The following is a 10,532-nucleotide window of genomic DNA, read 5'->3' on the forward strand; positions in this document are numbered from 1 at the left end:
GTGAGAATATTTCGTAAATGGATTTAAATCATTAGTCAGTTGATTGCACCTATGATTGATTACATCTATAATCAACAAAGGAGATTGTTTCAAGCAATGAGAGGAGTCTCCTTATTCAATCAGTTGGAGGCCTTAGAGTGAGAATTGAGGATTTCAGTAGTCCAAAAGAATTTTTCTCTCCACTTCAGCCAGTTAGCTTCTCCTGGGGAATTCAACTTTATCTTCATTGGGTTTCCAACTTCTGGCTTGCTCTATGGAATTTGAACTTGCCAATCCCCATGGTTGAGTGAGCCAGTTCCTATAATAAATCTCTTAATATTTATGTAAATATATCCTGTCAGTTCTGTTTCTCTGGAGAACCCTGACTAATACGTTGTGTTTTCTCTGTTAGCCCTCTGCGCTACATACTACATGTTGAAATGGCACCTTGATCCACAGGCTACAAAAATGTGATGGTATTGGAAGGCAAAAAGACCACTAAGATTTTACCATCATCAATATGACTGAAGGAATGCCTGAGAATATTGTCTCTTAGGAAAACGGACTTGTTTGCAAGACTTTCCTTCTTTGTATATTCTTTGATCAACAATGAAAGCTTGCCCCTCAGGCAATTATTAAATATTTCCTTTATCCCCCTTCTTTTATGATGTGTATGTCATATAATCCACTCTTCAACATTTCCCTAAGGTCTTGGGTTTCAAAGGTTTTAGCTTAACATCACCTGCACGATATTCATCTAAAAACCTATCTTTGGATGCATTATTTCCTTGCACTGTTTCCCCCCTTCCTTTGAAATTTCAAAAAAAAAAAAAAAAAAAAAGCCCAGCTTCATGACAATTGAAATTTTTCCTATGATATAAACACTTCAATGGTAACTTCATTATTAGTGGAAGCTGCTTCATCCATGATCCTCAAATTACGTAGTATCATAACTCTCTTAAGTCTTTTAAACTATTGTGGGCTTGGTTTTAAACTCTACTCCTTCACTTCCTTTCCATCCTTCCTCATATCATTTTTCTGATCCTTGAGGAAGTCCAATGCCTTTTTCTGTTTTAACATGCTTCTCAATGTTCTACCATGCTGATTGTAACCATTAATCCATTGCATCAAATTATTACCTTAGTTTTCAAAAAATAATGTACTATGTTTGAGTAACATGTTGAAACTATATGAAACAAATAACACTTAGAAAAATAATTAAATGATAATTAAACACATGAATGCTCAAAGTTTTGATTTTATATGTGTGTCTACATTTCTATTTTTCTTCAGATGGCTGGCTTTTCTAGACCTCTTAGATTCACCTAGGTTTTTTTTTTTTTTTTTTTAAATAAGCATTTCTACTTTCTTAGATAACATTCTCATTTAAAAATGTGGGGAAGATGATGATGGAATACATAATAGGTTTATGGGGAGTCTGGGGAATGACTTGAGACATATCCTCTTGTCTGGTGTCTTATACAACTTGAACATTTTCACTAGTGAGCCACAACTGTTCAATAAAGCAGATTTTGATTTTAGACAGTAAATTATGTGTAAAAAAGTGTTAGCATTTCATTTGGGCAAATACATTGGTGGTGAGAAAGTAAATTGGCACAATAATTTTGGAGGGCAGTTTTGCATTAAAATTTTAAATTTATATGGAGGCATTTTATAGCAAATCTACTTCTAGGGATTTACCTTAAAGATATACACATAAAAATGCATAGCTCTTTGTAAAAAGATTGCCATTGCTTTGTTATTTGTAATAGAGAAAATTGGAAATAAATTAAATGTTCTTTAATAGGGGATTAGTTATATAATCATAGCATTTCAGAAAAGTTAGGCAACTCTAAGTCTACTGATAAGGAAGGGATGACCAAGACATATTGCTAATTGAAAAAATAAAATTTTAAGAGAATATCCACAATATGATCCCATTGTGTAGAAAAAAGAACATACACATAGATATCTAAGAATAAATCCCTAAGAATACACAATAACTTTGGTTACTTCTAGAGAATTGCAGTGGTGGAGTGGAACTGTAGAGAGAGGGAAGTATTTTGCTTTATACTTTATGCCTTTTGGCCATATTTAAAGTTTTATAGTAAGCATTTATTACTTTTTACAATAATGTTTTTTTATAAAATGAAGAATAAAAAGATACAGATTTTTTCCCCCCAAAGGAAAGCTATTGATGAGAGTCTACTTGGAACATTAAAGTTGTTTCTGGAAAAAAAAAAAAAAAAAAAAAAAAAAAAACTTTATTAAGGGATAATAAATTTAAAACCTATTTTAAAAGACCATTTGAAATATGCATTTCCAGTGAAATTAGTCTATCTAATTATATGTTCTTGGTTCTCAGACAATGAAAATATTGCTTCAGAGGAATTTCTAAAAATTCTTGCAACCTGAAATATAATTTAAATTAGCTCATTGAATATCACCATTGTTTACGAAGTTGAGTGCTAATAGCTTGCATTATGTATTGGCCAGAGTTAATGTATTCTCTGTTGATTTGGCATTGTTTTTCATCTTAGAGCCATTTTGATGCAGGGGGTGCTAATCAGTAGTCAAATATGCTTCTGATGTATTTCTCCTTCAAATATAATCTAGAAAAGAGCATCATATGATCGTATTACCAAATACATATTTTGGAGTTTGTTTTTGCAATTAAATTCTCATCATAACATTAAAAAACTGAATTTTAACTATCAAGGAATCACAAATACTCCCAGGTAATGGGTGTCTTTGTTTGCTTCTTGTCTGGCATTCTGATATCTACTCTCTTGTTGGTTCATGTTTGCATATCTAACTTTGTATCACCAACTTGATTTGAAGTACCTTGGAGGTAAGGATGGTGCAGTTTTCTTTCCCTCAGCCACTGGCATGGAATATAACTAGCCATCACAGAGGTTGAAATGGAGCTCTTGGAGGTCCATTTTAAAAAAAATTCACTAGTATGTTAAATTTTGATATATTTAAAATACTCAGTATGTTCAGTGTGTCTCTGTGCCTCACAAATCCATGCAGATATTTGTTGAGCAATCACAAACCAACACAGGGTCCAGTTTTTGAGATTTGTCTCAAGGTCATAATGGGAAGGCTGATTGATATCACCTTCTCCATGTCACTGATCAATTTGTGGGCATTCAGCATCCCTCTGTTCCTGATATTCTTAACTCCTTTTTCCTTGCTGTCTTCAACTAATGGAGCATCAACACCTGCTTTTACACCTCTTAAATATCTCGTGGGATCCAATCCTTCTCTCATGACCTCTGATCTTGGTGCAGACTCTCTCTGAGGCTGTGGCCTAATTGTTCTTTCACTGCCATGGGTAGGTGAACACTCCCATCTCCCACCTCCATGATAGGCCTTGGCACATTGTAGGCATTTCATCAACACTTGAATTATGCTTGCACTTTTCTGAAAAGTAAGATGCTAGTTAAACTCAACCAATGAGAATTTATTGAACACCCAAAATGTGTGCGCTCTGGGCAAGAAGTTCTGGAGACTATGAGGAAATCTAAGATGCTAGATTATCTCTTTTTTTTTTTTTTTTAATTTTTAACGGCTTTTATTATTTTTTTTTTTTTACAAAAACACTGGAGAATCATGCAATGCTACCAGCATTGGATGCAATTCTGGGCCACAAGTCTGCACACTCCTTTGCAACAGGTCCTGTGATGGCAGAACCTTTCATCTCTCCTTTTATTGTTTACTATGACCCCTGTGCTATCTTCAAAATAAAGGAACACACCGTCTTTTCTCTGGTATGACTTTCATTGTTGAATTACCACTGCTAGAAGTACCTTCTTTCTGAGTTCTGGTTTGCTTTTCTTGACAATGGCCATCACCATGTCACCAACACCAGCAGCAGGAAGTCTATTCAGCTGTCCCTTGATCCCCTTTACAGAGACAGTATACAGATTTTTGGCTCCTGTGTTTTCAGCACAGTTAATCACGGATCCCATGGGAAGACCCAGGGAAATCTGGAATTTTGCACTGGAGGACCAATATGTCCTCACTTCGACATCTTGAATGATGGAAAAGGACAGAAACAGATGATAGATTCTTAAAATCTAAATGATGCAGCAAGTAACAAACCAATGGAGTATACAAAAATATAAGCAATATTACAAGGCAGTTTAGCATTAATTACTGGATTGTTATATAGGACATGAGTGTTAAAGGTTCACCAGAGAGATTGGTCATTGTGGACTTCAGTGGTCTATAAAGACTGGAGGAAGAGGGGTGTGAGCCTGATCTTAAAGGGAAAGTCAACTTTTTTATGGGTGGAGAAATTATCCAAGGCTGAAGGGAAAGACCAGAGGAGAAAAGATGCCAGTACAGTGGGGACAGACAGTAGTCCAATCTTCTGAAGCAGAATTTTCCTGTAGAATAATGTTCTTCATTAATTTTTCTTAATTAATTAATTAATTATTCTTAATTAATTAATTAATTAATTTTTCTTCATTAATTTTTTTTGGTTGTGGAAGAAAGAACCTGAAGATTATTGATTAATGAATAACATGATTAAAATGGGATTTTAGAAGAGAAGCTTGTTGGCAGTGTGCACAATGGAAAGAAACCATAACTGTTGAGTATGGAAGTGGGGGGAATACAGACATCCAGAATGAAATGGGTAGGCCATAAAAAACACTCCCAGTAAGGGTGAGAGCAAGGCCTGTTTTCACAGGGAATAAATGTCACATGAGGAGGAGTTAGCATTTAAAAATATTTCTTCCTTTAAGAGGTCACTTTTCATAGGAACCTACTCCCACTTATTAATTTAGAAAGGTGCGATTGTAATCATCATAAATGTTCACTTAAAATATTCAAGAAATAACTATGACTGATGTTGATGGACTGTGTGATAGAATTGTTGCAGGAATAGATGTTTCTTTTGAGGAGTTTCACTCTAAATTACATAGGAAGGTGTCCTAGGATGTTCCCAGGAGTAATGTCATATGCTTGATTTCCATGTGGGAAAGTCAGCTTCTTTACACTTCTCCCTTATGGATCATGATCAGTTGGTTCATAGATCCTAAACAACAGACAAGTCCATCACTTCCCTCCATTCCCACTACAATTAATTCAGCCTTTTTACTATTTGGCTATTGTATCAGCTTCCTAAAAGAGCTCCTGGCCTCTAGACCTTTCCCTATATAATGTATTCTCTGAAATGCAGCCAGAATGCTCTTTCAAAAATTCAGATATGCTCACATCTCACTCCTGCTTTAAGCTCATCACTTACTCCGCAAGCCCTATGGGATCAAGTCTGAAGTCCTTTGGATGGCTTAAAATCCACCCTTTACCTACTTCCTTGGCCTTAGCCAATCATTCCTGTCTGCACACTGCTCGACCTCTATATACCCTGTTGTTCTAGAAGCTGCTATCTCTGCTGAGGATACCATTGCTCTTTTTCTTTGCTTTATAAAGATTGCACTCATTCTACTTTAAACTTGATTGTAATTTTTAATACCTGAACATAGACTAATAATGCAGACCATACCACAAGGCTGTCCTTGCTCTACCCCTCATGGTTCTCTGTGATGCTTCCCAGAGACAACCAGTTTCAATTCTTAGATATTCCTGGTGTTTCTCTCTCTATCTGTATATATTTTTAGAGGATGTCTCATTTGTAAAAATTAGAAAAATTACATATTGCATGTAATTTTTCTAGTTTAAAAAACTGAGAATTCCTCTAAAAATACTACTGTAGGAAAGTTAAGATTTAGCTCCCTTGACCTCTCTTACTGCAATATACATTCACCCTCTGGGTATAAGTCTCTTCAGATTCTCCTAGTGCTGCCCATCTCCCAGACTGTGTTGCTGTTCCCAGGAGACAACCTGTCACTTGCCCTGGCAGTGCTGGGCAAGAGCCAGAAACTTTGAGCATGAAGTGAGTTGGCCCAGCTGTGCAGCTGGAGTGTGAGATAAAAGTGAAGGAAGGATGACATCAAGATTTTGGCTGGTGTCTAAGAAAGAAACTGCCAGATATGGAGACCAGAAAAACTACAGGAGGAGCAGGTTGTTTTTATTTTTTCAGGAGTGGGGGAGGAGTAAATTAGAAGTTTGGAATTGGGCACTGGAAGTGTGAGGTGGTTGTTAGACATCTGTGCCAGTTTGAAACTGTTATGAACCGCAGAAGAGCCATGATCTTTGAATCCAATCTTGCGGTGTAGGAGCTTTTGATAGAATGTTTTCATGGAGATGTGACCGACCCAACTGTGGGTGAGATTTTTTGATTAAATTATTTCCAGGGAGGTGTGAACCCATCCATTCAGAGTTGGTCTTGATTAGTTTACAAGAGTTCTTTAAGAGAGTTCATGGAGAAAGGAGCTCAGAGAAGCTGAGAGAGACATTTTGGAGAGAAGCTAAGAAATGTAATCCAGAGTTTTCCCCTGGGAGAAGCTAAGAGTTGACACAGACCAAGCTGCTTGGAGAGCAGACAGAAAGATATTTGGAGATACTAAGCTAAGAATGAAGCCCTGAGTTTGCCCCGGAGAAGCTAAGAGAGGACCTCCAGATGCTTAGAGAGAAATGCCTTGGGAGAACAAGCAAGGATGCACAGGAGCTGAGAGAGAGAAGCTAAGAGAGACAGAACCCTAAAGATATTTTGGAGAAAGCCATTTTGAAACCAGAACCTGGGAGCAAAGGACAAGCATATGTCAGCCATGTGCCTTCCCAGCTTACAGAGGTGTTCCGGACACCATCAGCTTTTCTTCAATGAAGGTATCCTCTTGTTGATGCCTTAGTTTGGACACTTTCATGGCCTTAGAGCTGTAAATTTGTAACCTAATAAATCCCCTTTGTAATAGTCAATCCATTTCTGGTATTTTGCATAATTGCATCTTTAGCAAACTGGAACAACATCCAAATCTAAATTGGCAGTTTGATACTTAGGTCTGCACATTTAAGGGAAGTATAGCTACAGAAGTGGAAGTCATTGGTGTATAGATGGTCCATAAGACCATCAGACTGGATCAATGATCCTAGGGAATGAGTATGATCACAAAAAGAGAGCCCACGGCTGACTCTGGGAGTACTGCCCACAGTTAGAGATTAGGGAGAAGAGTGAAAAACAGCCAAAGAGATTGAGAGGAAGTGGTCAGAAATATAAGAGAAAATGCAGGAATGTGTGAAGTTCCACAAGCCAAGCCAAACAAGTTTTCCAAGGAAGAAGGAGTGATCTACTCTGTCAAATGCTGCTGATGGGCAAACAGGAACTGTTTTAGTGGTGTGGAGGTGAAAACCAGATTGGAGTGGGTTAAGAGAAAGGAGAGGGGTGGAATTGGAAATAGTAGGTGTGGAGAACTCTTAATGAGTTTAGCTAAATAGGGGAGAAGAGAAATGAGTGAATTCTATCTAGAACTCCCATTATTCAGAGGTTGAACACGCAGAATTGATTCTTTTAATTTTCTTCATTTTCCAATGGTTTGTTTTTGTGTTCTACCTGCTGAGAGAGTTTATGATTTTGTCCTAGAATTCTTCTATTGACTCTTTTCTGCTATCATTTTAATTTCAAGTTCTTTATTTTTCTCATTTTCATATAAATTTTGCTCATTTTTATATAAATTGTGAGTTCTGTTTATTCCTGGATTTAATTTATCATAAATTCCATTGAAGTGTATGAGTATTAATAGGTATTGCTTTTTACTAGTAACAAAAAATTTTTTTTATTAAAAATTGGTCTATTTAGGTTTATCTTTTTTTCCTCCAAAATTATTGTAGAATATTTGGGACATACAAAATGACATAAAGAAAAATACTACAAAATTCTTGTGTCTGTAATCAAGCTTAAAATATAGCATTTATTTTAAAGTCTCATTTTTTTTTTTTTTTTTTACAGATTTATTTTCTTTCCATTATCCTCAAGTATTCATTAAATTGTTCTTTTTTTTTTCCTTCTAAGCCCAATTCACCCTGCCACTTTTTTGTTTGTTTGTTTGTTTGCTTTGGTCTCTGTCTTTCATGTTACAGGACTTTCTCAAATATTTGGAGATTCTTTACTATCCATGCATAGTTAACAGCGGGGCCCTGAAAAACTTATTAGAAGCTTTGTGTGTCTTGGAAGCCCTGGCCGGCTGCCACCCTTCACTAGGCTGAAATCCAGCTCTTTCCTTGTGAGACCCCAAAGTGCCAACACCTGTATGTCTCTCCTGGATCATTCTGTTTTCCCAGAAAGGAAACGTTCAGTTTCCCACTTAGGGAATATGACCTCTGACTTGGGAAAGAGGGTTGAGGTGTTGTACTATACAGCATGCGGATTTTTACTTACTCTCCCCATCTTCTGGATGGCAACTTGCCCCCTGTCTTCAGCTGTCCTGGGATCTGAGTCAAGAGTCTCCTAGGTTTGGTTTTCTTGGGAGTAAATTTCCTGTCTTCTGCCAGGTGTTGAAGAAAGAGAGTTCCTTGGTTCCATAGACTGGGGAAAGTGGTGGTGGGGTTACTAAAAATTCCATACAGGTTTTTAACCAGTTCTGTTGTTAGCCTGAAACTGTACATTGGCTCTTTGGGGTGTCTAGAGGTTCTAGTGTCTGAGCCTTTTTGGGGTTCTATGGAGCAAGTCCGTTCAGCTCACGTTGGCATGCTCACAATGCAGACAGTAGGCTTCAGTCTTCTTCACTCTGCTCTGCCTTTCACCGCCCCTGCAACTTCTTTCCATCTCTCATCCCTTACCCATTCCCTTTCTTTTTTTGGGTTTAACTTTTGGGTTTAACTATTTGTTTTATGTAATTTTAAAGGAGTTATGAGAGTCCTCAGAAGTATGTTCAGTGCTCTCCATTACCTGTGGCACCATTACTTGTCATTGCCCCCTTCAGATGTGACCCTCCCTGAGGAGATGTCCCCAAACAGAAGTAGCCATACTCCTCTTGGGGTTCTGATATCACTCACATGGTAAATAATTCTCTTATATTACCCATGACTTTGTCACTTCATTGGGCTGAAAGCTTTAGGAAGGTAAGGGCAATGGTATTCATTATTGGATCTTTGAAGTCAGCACGTTTTGACTGAATGCAACTCTGCAGAATTCACCTCTTTAGTCTTCTTGCAAAGACCCAATGTGGGTCACAGGGCAACAGTGAAATGACTATTGCTCAATAGCTCTGCAAAGCTAAGAAAGTTATTAACCCTCTTTGGGCCTAGTTTCCACAGACTTGTGATAATAGTAATGTCTCCTACACAGGGTTACTGGTGTGTGTGTGTGTGTGTGTGTGTGTGTGTGTGTGTGTGTGTGTGTGAGGGGGAGAGAGAGAGTGAGAGAGAGAAAGAGAGAGAGAATTGAGTACGTTAATATATGTAGAGCACTTAGAAAAGTAGCTGGCTCATTTTAAGCACTTGGTTACTTATTATTATATTAATTTTAAAAATAGTCTAACTTGGGCTACAGTTTTAGAGAAGGTACAAGGTTTTTTTCTTTCTGTCTCTTTAAAAAATATATAATTGTTATAACTCATAAATGTTCTTGATAAAATTCTTACGAGGTAGGCCAGAGGAGGGAAGGGCCTACGTTTGAATCCCTGAGATTGAATCTGGCCTCCAGAATGAGCTTCTCATGTTCCATTTTCCCCATGTCTCTGGGTAATGAATGTTCCTCTCTCTTCCCATCTGAGGATTCTGGGAGATTTTGCTTTCCTTTCTCCTGAATGGGCCTTAAAAGGGCAGATATTACCTGATTTGTGATTTATTTTTGCTTACTTGGAAATTTTTCAGAAGCAAAACAACAAGAATAATAATGAAAAAGAAAGACATTAAGGAAGTTAGGGTGTGGAATACAGTGCTTTTCAAGCTACAAGGATTATGTGGATTCTATTTTTTTTTTTTTTTTTACTCTTCAGGTTTGAGAGGTAAGGAGTGGCAGGCAGAGTTTGTGACATTGACTAATAAATAACTTATACGTAATCACTGGATATTGAGAAACTTGTAAAACTTTTTAAGCGTGATATTTGCTTTGATATTTATAGTAAATGGTAGAACAGTATTGGTGGAAAAGAGTGGAAACTAACTTGAGTGCTGGAATTGGGTAATTTATTCATTTATTTAATTTGGTGGGGGCTAAACCCTGGAAATATAATGATGAAAATAATATACATATATACATGGATCCTGTATCATTGATCCTATAGAATAATGAGAAAACCAACTTTAAGTAAAATACTAAATATATAATTGTAAAGTATAGGCATTTGAAAAATAATACCAGGAATGAGGGGTAGTTGTTTAGACTGGGGTGAGAAGGCTTTTCTTATGAAAAGGTATTTAAGCTGACATATAAAAGTTGGTTAAAAGTCATCGAAGTGAACACCAAGGGAAAGCACAATCAGTAACACTTTGGATAGGGAATACTTAGTGAATTCAGGAGCTGTAGAGCTCAGCTGGGTTGGTGTATGATACAGGGAGAAAAAGGTAGAATATAGGCTGCAGAAACCAATAAGGACCTGAGGCACACAGTCTCACAGAGCATGTTAAGGATGTTCTGTGTTATTCTAAGTGCTATGAGGAGCCACTGAATGATCGTGGCAAAGAAATGACTTATTTATGTTTAA

General features: G+C 37.0%; 1 pseudogene; it reads right to left on the minus strand.

The window, feature by feature from the left end:
• Positions 1-3,592: 3,592 nt before the first annotated feature.
• On the minus strand, positions 3,593-8,795 carry LOC119542608 (annotated as a pseudogene).
• Between the last annotated feature and the right edge of the window lie 1,737 nt (positions 8,796-10,532).

This window comes from Choloepus didactylus, chromosome 8, assembly GCF_015220235.1.
Source record: "Choloepus didactylus isolate mChoDid1 chromosome 8, mChoDid1.pri, whole genome shotgun sequence".
NCBI classification, from domain to species: domain Eukaryota; kingdom Metazoa; phylum Chordata; class Mammalia; order Pilosa; family Megalonychidae; genus Choloepus; species Choloepus didactylus.